Source organism: Primulina tabacum, chromosome 3, assembly GCF_025594145.1.
Source record: "Primulina tabacum isolate GXHZ01 chromosome 3, ASM2559414v2, whole genome shotgun sequence".
Classification (NCBI taxonomy): Eukaryota; Viridiplantae; Streptophyta; class Magnoliopsida; order Lamiales; family Gesneriaceae; genus Primulina; species Primulina tabacum.
Window position 1 is genome coordinate 6,750,796 of NC_134552.1, and position 11,105 is coordinate 6,761,900.

At 30.2% G+C, this 11,105-nt stretch overlaps 1 pseudogene; it reads right to left on the reverse strand.

Moving 5' to 3' along the window:
* Window positions 1-4,564: 4,564 nt before the first annotated feature.
* LOC142539692 (3-ketoacyl-CoA synthase 6-like) lies at window positions 4,565-6,371 on the reverse strand (annotated as a pseudogene).
* Between the last annotated feature and the right edge of the window lie 4,734 nt (window positions 6,372-11,105).

Here is an 11,105-nt window from a genome sequence, read left to right on the forward strand (position 1 = left end):
TTTGTTGTGAATTTCAAAGTATACTGGACCTAAGATATGAGATTACTAGTTTTAATATCCTTTATTATCAAAATTGGAATACGTTCTTTGGAGATGTATTAAAGAATATGTTATCACAATGACGTCATCATCATTCGAGTCTTCTAACTTAGCTGCATGAATCTCTAATATTTGTCGTGTTATATATGAAATTAAATGCGAACCTTTAATTTTGAGGAACTTTCTTTCTTCGAATCTATAATTATATATTTATACTTTATTATTAACTTTAAGACATTTATGATAACTAACTTTTGGTGTCACGGTCTTTTTTAATAATTATATATATTAATAAAATGTTATAATTTTAATGCAAGTCACATGTATTTCAACGGATCGAATCTTTGTTTCTTAAATATCAAGTCGTAGGTTCAATTCTTATCTTCTTTTTCTATTTATTTTTTTAATTTATATATCAAAATTACAGGGTAATCTCGTGTTATTTCGTTTAATTATATTTTGATCATTATATAAATATAAATCAAATGAATTATAAAAAATATTGTACAAGCATGTGCTCGTATGTGCACTAGTATATATAAAATCTTCTAATTCATTACCGGTGGCTTGGTAAGTGTTCTTGAAGAAACTCAAATTTACTTAAACTTGTTAAGCATTGAACTCTAATTTTACTTGTTCAACAGTGTCTTGTTTGGTTTCATCGATCATCCTTTTGGATAGTTGCGGTACTATTACCTCTTCCATAGAACAGGAAAAATAAGAAAGAAAGATCATATACTTGATCCCATTAATCGCCAATTCAACGTGGAAAAAGGGTCGACTTTGCTCAAAAATGGTAAAGGGTATGCGTATGCCTAAGGGCGTGAGTAAACCCTATCGAATCTAATATTAGTATATAATTTAAGATTTGAATTTAGTTCGATTAATGATCTGAATTCAAATAAAAATATTTTAAGGTACGTTTTTATATAAAATCATACATAGAATATCCATTATAACATAAGACTGACCCGAGAGCAGAGGCGGAGGCACATACATAAAGCCCGGGTGGTCCAATTTTTTTTTTAAAAAATTTATATGTAACTTTTGTATAATTTTGGAATAATATGATAGTAGCCCGGATAGATCAATTTAAAATGTTAAAAGATTTAGAGTTTAAAATCTTAACCCGGGCAGAACCATATTTCTGACTCCGCCACTGTCCGAGAGCATGTATCACGTTGAATATATTTCATTAAAGTTTCTTTTTATAAATGTGATAGTGGACAACTACTTTTTATCAAATGATAATTTTTTTTAAAAAAAATATATATATTATTTTTAAATTTTAGTTTTAGTGTTGTATAATAAAATCAACTAAAACTTGTTAGGCAAAAATTTGTGTGAGACAGTCTAACGGGTCGTATTTTGTGAGACGAATCTCTTATTTGGGTCATCCATGAAAAAATATTACTTTCTATGCTAAGAGTATTACTTTTTTGTGAATATCAGTAGGGTTGACTCGTCTCACAAATAAAGATTATGAAATCGTCTCACAAGAGACATACGTAACTTCTTAACAATAAGATTTGCGTCGTAATTTGAGCAATTTATAATTTTCTTTAGTTATATTTGTTTCTTCTTTTTTTTTGTTTTTTTTTTTTTGATTTAGTATTTTTCTATGTGAGGCCGATACTAAATTGATAAGTTCAGTGCCATAGTCAGCAATTTCATATAAAAATATTAAAATTGCAAAACAAATGATAATATTTACCAAAAAAAGAAAATTAAAGACACGATATTAAGACTCAATTCCAATAACATAACATACCAAAATCGCAAAACGTCAAATATATATGGCGAAATCTTTCGTGAGTCTATTGTTACCCTTTGTGCACACATCAACGTCTTAGCTAGCTGTAATATCGTTAATTTTTCTTCAACTTAGTTGGAGATCGTATTTAGTGTGGTAGACCCCATGAAAAAGCCGACGAGAACATGCAAAACCCTAATTTCCACAAAATGTGAAAGCCCACCACAAATTAATTGGGATCGGAATTCAATCTTTACCCATTCAACAAAAATTCGTGATCTCTAAATATCATCGCCATAATCATGAATTCTCCAATCTACTTCCAGCTACAATTGTTGATTTTGACACATATAACTTATTTACATCACAAACTTAAAGGTAAATCATGTGATGGGAGCTTGATAAAGCTACCATCCTCGACAATTCTTTCAAATATGGGAGTGTTGTCGGAAAATAACAGAGTCTCATACAACGAACTGATTGGTGATTCAAATATTGTACGATTTAAAATATTTGAATTATTATTTTTTGACCGGGAAACATGGTGGATTACTGTAACTTTGAAAAATAAACATGTACACTTCTCCAAGGATGTCAGCAAATGGAACGATGCTTTTGTCAATATTGGATGTGATTTTGTTTGACCAGAGAAGATTATAATTATACAAAGTCGTGACTATTAAGAGGCAAGAGAGTAGTCTGATTACTCAAGATATTCTTGGGGTCATAATTTTGAAAATAGAGAAAATTTTGACTAGCCAAAAAATAAATTCTCATCGTCTTTTTTATTACAGACAATTCACACACTACTACTCAAGATATTCTTGGAGTCGTTTAAAATTATTGTAACTGAGGGTGTTGTTGAAAGTGCGATAAAGGACAACGGTTTAAAACCGTTGTTTTTTCTATCATTTGCGACAGATCAATGCATTAATGACGGATTTTACCGTCACTAATTAGTGACGGTTTTTCTCATAAACCATCGCTAAATGTAGCGACGGACATCATAAAAAACTGTCGCTAATTAGCGACGGTTTAAATTAGCTACGGATTTTTATTAAGTTCGTCGCTACATTTAGCGACTGTTTAACATGATTTCCCTCGCTAATTTATTAAGTAAAATAAAAAAAATACCTCTAATAATTTAATAAATCTAAAAAAAAACTTACAATCTGACTATGCTAACAATATTCATGATCTTAACTAACACTTAAAAATTTTAAAAAAATTGAAGCGAAAAAATTTACCCTAAATCGAGACTAAAATAGTCTAAGAGAGAAAAATTTAAGTGTTGTGAAGTGGTGTGGTTGGAAATGAACCGAAAATGTGAACATTTATAGAAATTTTGCTACGATTTTTGGTAAAATAGCGACTGTAATTCGATAATAGCGGCGGTTAAATAAATAACGTCGCTATTAGTGACGGTTGTTTTATCCGTCGCAATTAGCGATAAATAAGCAAATACTGTCGCGATTAGCGAATGTTAAGCAATAGCGACAGTTTTTATTCAACCATCGTTAATTTTAAAAATGCGACGGTTTTGTTTTGAACCGTCACTATATATAAAACCGTCGCTAATTTAAAATTTAACAACGATTTTAGCTAAACCGTCGCTAAATATGGGAACAGTTCAATAAAATCGTTGTTTTTTGTCCAAAAAACACGTTAATCGACAATAGTTTTATAAAACCGTTGTTGATTGTCCAAAAAAAGACGCTAATATTGACCTTCAAAAGACAACGGTTTTCTAAAAACCAGTTACCATTTGCTTAAAAAAACGCTATACGACAACTGTTTTAACTAAAATCGTTGTAAAAAATCTACGACAACGGTTTTAGCGAAAAACCGTTATCGTAGGTGCGTTGTGGAATGTGTTTTTTCTTGTAGTGACATAACAAAAAATGTCCACATAACAAAGAATGACCTAGCCTCATTCATATTTCATAAATCCCCCATTTTGTTTTTTATTTCTTCACGAATAACGACATTGACTATAGAGTTTTTCATCCCATCCGACGATTGTGAATTACTTGAAGAAAATAGATGGATGTTTCTCAAATGCTCACACTGTTTATAAATCTTATCAACTATTTCGGTTACAGTAGCAAGTGTAGAATAAAGTTTTTTAAAGTTAAAGTTTATCAAAGCTTTTCTCCGATCAACCATGTGACAAGAAAAAATTGTATGAATTGATTATGTTATCAATTGAGAAATAAATTAATGAACAACTTGATTATACATATTTTATTACTATTTTTAGCTCTAAAGCTATGATAAAGTTGTTTTTTAGCGATCAATTTAGACATGTTTGATTTGATTATTCAATTTGAAAATATTTTGAATATTATACATTTGTTATTGTCTTTAATTCGAAAAAGTCGTTATGCAACTAAATGACTATGAATGCACAATATGATTTAGGGGTTTTTTAAAAGTTGGTTGAGTAGGTCTCTTATGAGACGATCTCACGAATCTTTATCTGTGAGACGAGTTAATCTTATCGATATTCACAATAAAAAGTAATACTCTTAGCATAAAAAGTAATACTTTTTCATGAATGACTCAAATAAAAGATACGTCTCAACAAATAAGACTCGTGAGACCGTATCACACAAGTTTTTGCCAAGTTAGAGACCCAATAATTATTAGTATCTATCTTTGTAATTGTACAACTGAATTTTATTTAAAATTACCACAAGATCATTATTAAATTAAGGAGAATATTATGTACACTCAATTATGACGCTTTTATTCATAATAAAATTAAATATATTTAATATAAAGTAAAGGGTGAATAGTATCGTTTTATTCATTAATATACACTAAATTTAAACTTGACTCAACTAATAACTAAGAACATGATGTAATGTGGTTTCATTTAAATCGTTACATCATATTTAACCGATTATTGGTTTCTCAGTGTTTCCGAATAAAATAAATTACAGACCATTTACCTCGTACTAGTAAACTTTTAAAAATAAAATAAAATCCATGCAGAGTATTTTAGACAATTCAAGAGGTGTGTATATATATATATATGGTTGATTCAGAGCTTCACGATTTCTGGAATATGCACGGGATACCTGTCGATGCAATTTTTCCATGGCCCGTCTGTTGGGGTTTTGATGGTCCGGTTACATTTCCAGACGGCGCTGTTACACTTGAATCCACTCCCGAATGCAATCTGCCATACCCTGTCGCCCTTCTTCATCCTCCCTTTAGCTTCGATGTAACTCATTTCGTACCAAAGTGAAGAAGAAGAAGTGTTCCCGAATCTGTGTAGGGTCATTCTTGAAGCCTCCACGTGCTCAGCAGACAGCTGGAGGTTCTTCTGAAGCTCGTCGATGACCGCCCGACCGCCAGCGTGTATGCAGAAATGATCGAAAGCTTGTTTGAAGTCTGGAATGTAGGGTTTCCATTTGGGGTTGAAGATTTTCCGGCCGATCAGGGTGAAGAGGAAGAGTAGTTGTTCGGAAGCGGGGAGGACTAGTGGACCGATGGTGGTTATGTTCGATTTCAGGGCTTCTCCGGCGATGACCATCAAATCTTTTGACAGTTTTATGCCAACTTTTCCTTGTGGATCCTCCTGTTCGAACACGCATTGGTAGGCCTTGTCGTCGGACCCTTTGTGGGTCCGAACAACGTGCACGAGTTTGTACTTGGCACGTTGGCTGTCTCGGCTTTTGTTAGAGAGGAGGATGGCGGCGGACCCCATCCGGAAGAGGCAATTCGGGAGGAGCATGGCTCGTTCGGAACCTTGGTAGTAATTCGGGGTGATGATTTCCGTGCTGATCACTAAAGCGTAGGAATTCGGATGAACCTGGAGCAAGTCCCTGGCCAAATCAATGGAGATCAATCCAGCGCTGCACCCCATTCCAGAAAGATTGTAGCTCTTGATATTGCTTCTCAGCTTGTATTTATTCACAATCATGGCGGATAGGGACGGTGTAGGCGAAAACAGGCTGCAATTTACTATCAGAACATCGATATCCTTCGGCTTAATCCCGTTTTCTGCATCAGATCATCTATGGCGGAGAAGATAACTATCTCGGCTTCTCCTCTCGCAGATTCCATCGTCGGCGTCGGCGGGATGTAGTGTGCAGCAGGCGGTAGACAGGTTTCTTCACCAAGGCCTGATCTCTCAAGAATCCGCATCTGGAAATCGACACTTTTCGGATTATCTTTGAGAATCAACCGGGAATGCTCCATGAACGTGGAGAATGGAACCCGGAAATTGATCGGAGGCTTGTAACAGGCGTAATCAACCAAGTAAATCGATCCGGGCTTCGACATGAAGTAAACAGTGGCAATAAAAATGATCAAGAAGGAAGAACACAGGACTTGGATGAGATTAAAGTGGAGGGATTTCCAAATGTTCAGCAGCTCATGGGGGCCCAAACGGAGTATTTCGATTAGGACTCCAAGCATGATTGGGATAAGTAAAAAGGTGAGAATGTGATTGACTAGGTACTGGTAACCCAGTTTCACGTACTTGAGCCTGACGGAACCGGAGAAATTTGGCACAGTTTGCGGCATTTTTTCCGAAAGGGGCGGTGGAGGAAGGATTTTGAGGTGGAGGAAGGTGGCTGAGAGGAGGAATTTAAAGAGTAAGTTGCGAAGAGGGAGCGAGCGAGCAATCAATGAAGGCAGGTAGGAAGAATTAATTATCAGCGTGACGTCACCACGCTCGCTTATAGCCGTGATATGTCAACTTTTTCATATTATTATTATTTTAAAAAGTATGTTTCCCTTATGTATAAATGCAAAAGTTTAATCTTTAATTGGCAGTATATAAATCTAGTGATAATAATTCATTTAATGATGTCATATAATAAGATAAATCTCTTTTTTTAACATAGACTAGAATAAATCTTTTTCAATGGTTTATATTGGTACATCATATATATCATAAAAATATTTAGATTTTACTACAGTTCTGAAAGTTGATTGTGCTACTGATATTCAATTGATTAGGCCTCTTATGAAACGATCTCACGAATCTTTATCTGCTGAGACAGGTTAACCCTACCGATATTCACAATAAAAAGTAATTTTTTTTCTTGGATGACCCAAATAAGATATATGTCTCACAAAATATGACCAGTGAGACCGTCTCACACAAGTTTTTGTCATTTTTTTGCAACGACGTGGAATTTTACGTCATAAGTATTGTTGTCTCATATATACGTAATTAAGTTAGTATATACATATGAGTAGACGTTGAAAATTATTATTGTTAATATATAAATGCAAATGTGTGAAAGAAGTTTTGAATTGAAATGGAAATAGTAAGGGAAATTGAGCAAAATGGCAAAGTGGAAAGTTATTAAGGGTAAGAAGAATTGAGAAGTTAAAAGAAGTAAGTGTCAACGTAATTTGGAATTATTTCTCTTTCTTTATTTTACGTGTGAAGGAATAATTAAAAAGGCTTTAAAAAAACAGTTTTTATTAGAGATTATATTTATATATATATATATATATAATAGATATACATATCAATATATAATATTGGAGCACGCAGCATTGCCTGCATTTAGACTATATTTTTTCAATGTAGTAAACATTTACACAAAATGAATATGTTTTAAACATCTCACAATGAATAATATTTGTATTAACAAAAATACACATGTGAGACGGTTTCACGAGACAATTTTGTGAGATATGTATTTTATTTGGGTCATCTATGAAAAAATATTATTTTTTATGTCAAAAGTATTACTTTTTATTGTAAATATGAGCAGACTTGATCCGTCTCACGAATAAAGATCCGCGAGACTATCTCTATTGTACTAAAATGTCTTGAAATACTCAGCACAAAAAATATTGAAATTTCTTGTTATATGCTCGTTTCAAAATTTTATTTTTCCTCAAAACTCTACAAATATACCTTTTTTCAAATTCGAAAAATTATAAGTTTGTTCTTTATATTTGTTTTTTTTATAGTTTTGATAATCTAGTAACAGATTTAATGTATTTTCTTAATGTGAAACTGACTTAAATTGTGAAGATAAGGACCAAAATTTTCAAAAAAAAAAAAAGATAATGTCAAGATTGATCAGAATCGTAGAGATGTGAACCTAGAAGATTAAAAATATTCACTGGCATTTAATTTAGGGGCAAAAAACTTGTGTGAGACGGTCTCACATGTCATATTTGTGAGACGGATCTCTTATTTGGGTCATCCATGAAAAAGTATTATTTTTTATGTTAAGAGTATTACTTTTTATTGTGAATATTGGTAGGGTTGACCCGTCTCCCAGATAAAAATCCGTGAAACCGTTTAACAAGAGACCTACTCTTTATTTAGATGCAACAAAAAGTTTATGGTGATTTTAATTTTGAGACAAATGCATTCATTGTTGCGGATTTTTTTAAAAAGAAATTAAGGTGAATGTCTTCTACAAGTGTGTGTGTGTCTATACATCTATATCTATATATATATAAAAGCAGAGTTTTTGCCAAAAATAGTAATTTTCTGCCAAAATGTCATTTCTAAAAAAGGAAATACATATCATGAATATTGAAATGTGTACTGCAATAAATGATAATTTCATTTATTATTTGCATTGATTATATCAATTCATTTAGTTCAAATTTGAATTTAATTCATTTTTATATTAATTCAAATATAATTTATGTATTATATGTCTTTTATTATTTTTTATTTAAAATGAAACTAAACTCTGTTAAAAACATAAACTAAATTAAAACTTTTGCATTGATTATATCAATCAATTTAATTTGTGATATGATTTGAAAAAATTATTTCTCATTAGTTTTATTAAATTTGATTTAAAAATATTTATTTATCATATGTTAAAAAAATAATAATATATATAGTTTCTCAAAAATTAAAGAACTAAATATGTATTTAGGTTGGTGGTCGACATTAATATTTTAAACACGATAAGAATCATGTCATTGTCTTAGGGTAACACAATTAATCGACATACATTTATATTTAAGAATTTTTTTCAAAATTAGGGAAAAAATAGTTTCTTATTTTTTTTATAATTATATTTTTTTTACAATTTAAATATCTATTATTTTTTTATAATAATTACTTTTTAATAATATCATCCCGTGCATCGCACGGGTTAAATACTAGTATATATAGATACAAAAGATGTAGAATACAAAAATCACCATTTAGAAAACTGTAAGGTTGATATTTTTTAAAAATCATAAATTAAATTTTATATTTGATATATATATATGGTTGGTTCCCATATTCGTCTCTAAAATCTACGACCACGTAGCCTCCAACCTCATGTGAATTACTGAGTTGAAGTAGCCATACATATAACAGATTGAATTATCAAATTGATTACGTAATTTCAAGTCATAAAATAAGATGTATTTTTGGTTATCCCGAATATATAATTCAATTTTTTATATTTAATTATATTTTTCTTATTTTTTTAGTAATACATCGCTATTGAATAAATCTTGGAAATATGTGCAAGCATTTTATAGATGAATTAAATAAATATAAAATATAAATTGTTATCTAACGATATTCTTAATTTTATTAAAACAAAAACAAAAACAGACAAATACGTTGGAAATAAGAGTTGAAATTATTAAATGTTGAAAATAAGAGTGGTAAATATTAAAATTTAATGTGTGATGATGTATGTAATAATGTATTTATTTTTGGATTGTTTCCAAAAAAAATTCTATAAATAGGTCTATCAATTTGTGAAGAAAACATACAGTTGAATAAATTTTTTTTTATAAAATTTGTAATTTAATATATTTTGTGAGTTTGAGATTTTTACTTTTACCATAAATTTTTACTTTTAACACGTTATCAGCATGACATTCGAAGAACGATACTCGAAGGATCTCCATTTTTTTCCAAGCTCCAAAACACAAGAAAAAAGGTAACAATATTAAAAAGTAAAAATATTTATTTTACTGATTATTTATTTTTATTGTGTATATATTTAATATACAATATCATGTTATTATATAAAAGAAGTTTATGACACCTCATTATAATAACTTGATGTGATTATGTTCTTACACTGCTTATATATTTTTATTGTGTTACTGTTATTTATTGTATATATTTATCTGAATAATATCATTTTATTACATAAAAGGAGTCTATGACACGTCATTATAATAGCGTGGTTTTATTGTGCTATATATATATATATATATATATATATATTATATAATATCATAGTATTATATAAAAGGAGTTTATGATACCTCATTATAACAATGTGACGTGATATACATAATTATTTAAATATGATTAATATTATATACATAATATTATTACCATAAAATTTACGTATACATATATTTTTTTAAGATTTTGTAACGGTCATAAACGGTAGTTTTTACCCTATAAATATTATTTTACAAACACGTTCAATCACTTCAAACTTACTTTTCATTCCTAAAAATTTTCCTCATCAAAATTTTCAAAGAAGATAGTTCTTTCAAGGTTATTTTGTATAATTATTTTTGTTATTATACTCATTAGTTTAATATTTATTGGAAAATAAATGAAAAATGAGAAATATGTGTCTTATCACATATAAATCATGAAAAAAATATGTAGTTGAAAAACTATCAATGCTTCATAATGGATTGCATTATACACATATATGTCCAATTGAACCAAACATGGTAGTTGATATGATCAATTAGGACATCTTGATTCAATAATTATACGAATAATTATAGAAAATACAAATGGTCATCCGCTGAAAGACCAGAAGATCTTTCAAAATTATAAGTTTCAATGCAAAACATGTTCTATTGAAAAAATTATTATAAGATTATCACCAGGTAAAATCCAAACTGAATCACATATGTTTCTTGAACTGTATTCATGGTGATATTTGTGGGCCAATTCATCCACCATGTGGACCATTTAGATATTTTATGATATTGATCGATGCCTCCAGTAGATGGTCACATGTAAGTTTATTATCCATGCAGAATGTGGCATTTGCAATATTACATGCTCAAAAAATAAAATTATGAAATCAATTTTCCCATCATACAATCAAGAAAATTAGACTTGATAATGCTGTTGAATTTACTTCTCAGACTTTCAATTATTATTGTATATTAATATGAATCACTTTTGAGTATAATGTTGCTCATGTACATACACAAAATGAATTAGCTGAATCATTAATTAAATGTCTACAATTGATTGCTAGATCAATGATTATGAAAACAAAACTCTCTGTTTTTATATGGGAACATGCAATTTTACATGCTGCTGCAATTCACATCAGACCAAATGCATATCATAAATACTCCTATTGCAGCTTGCTTTTGG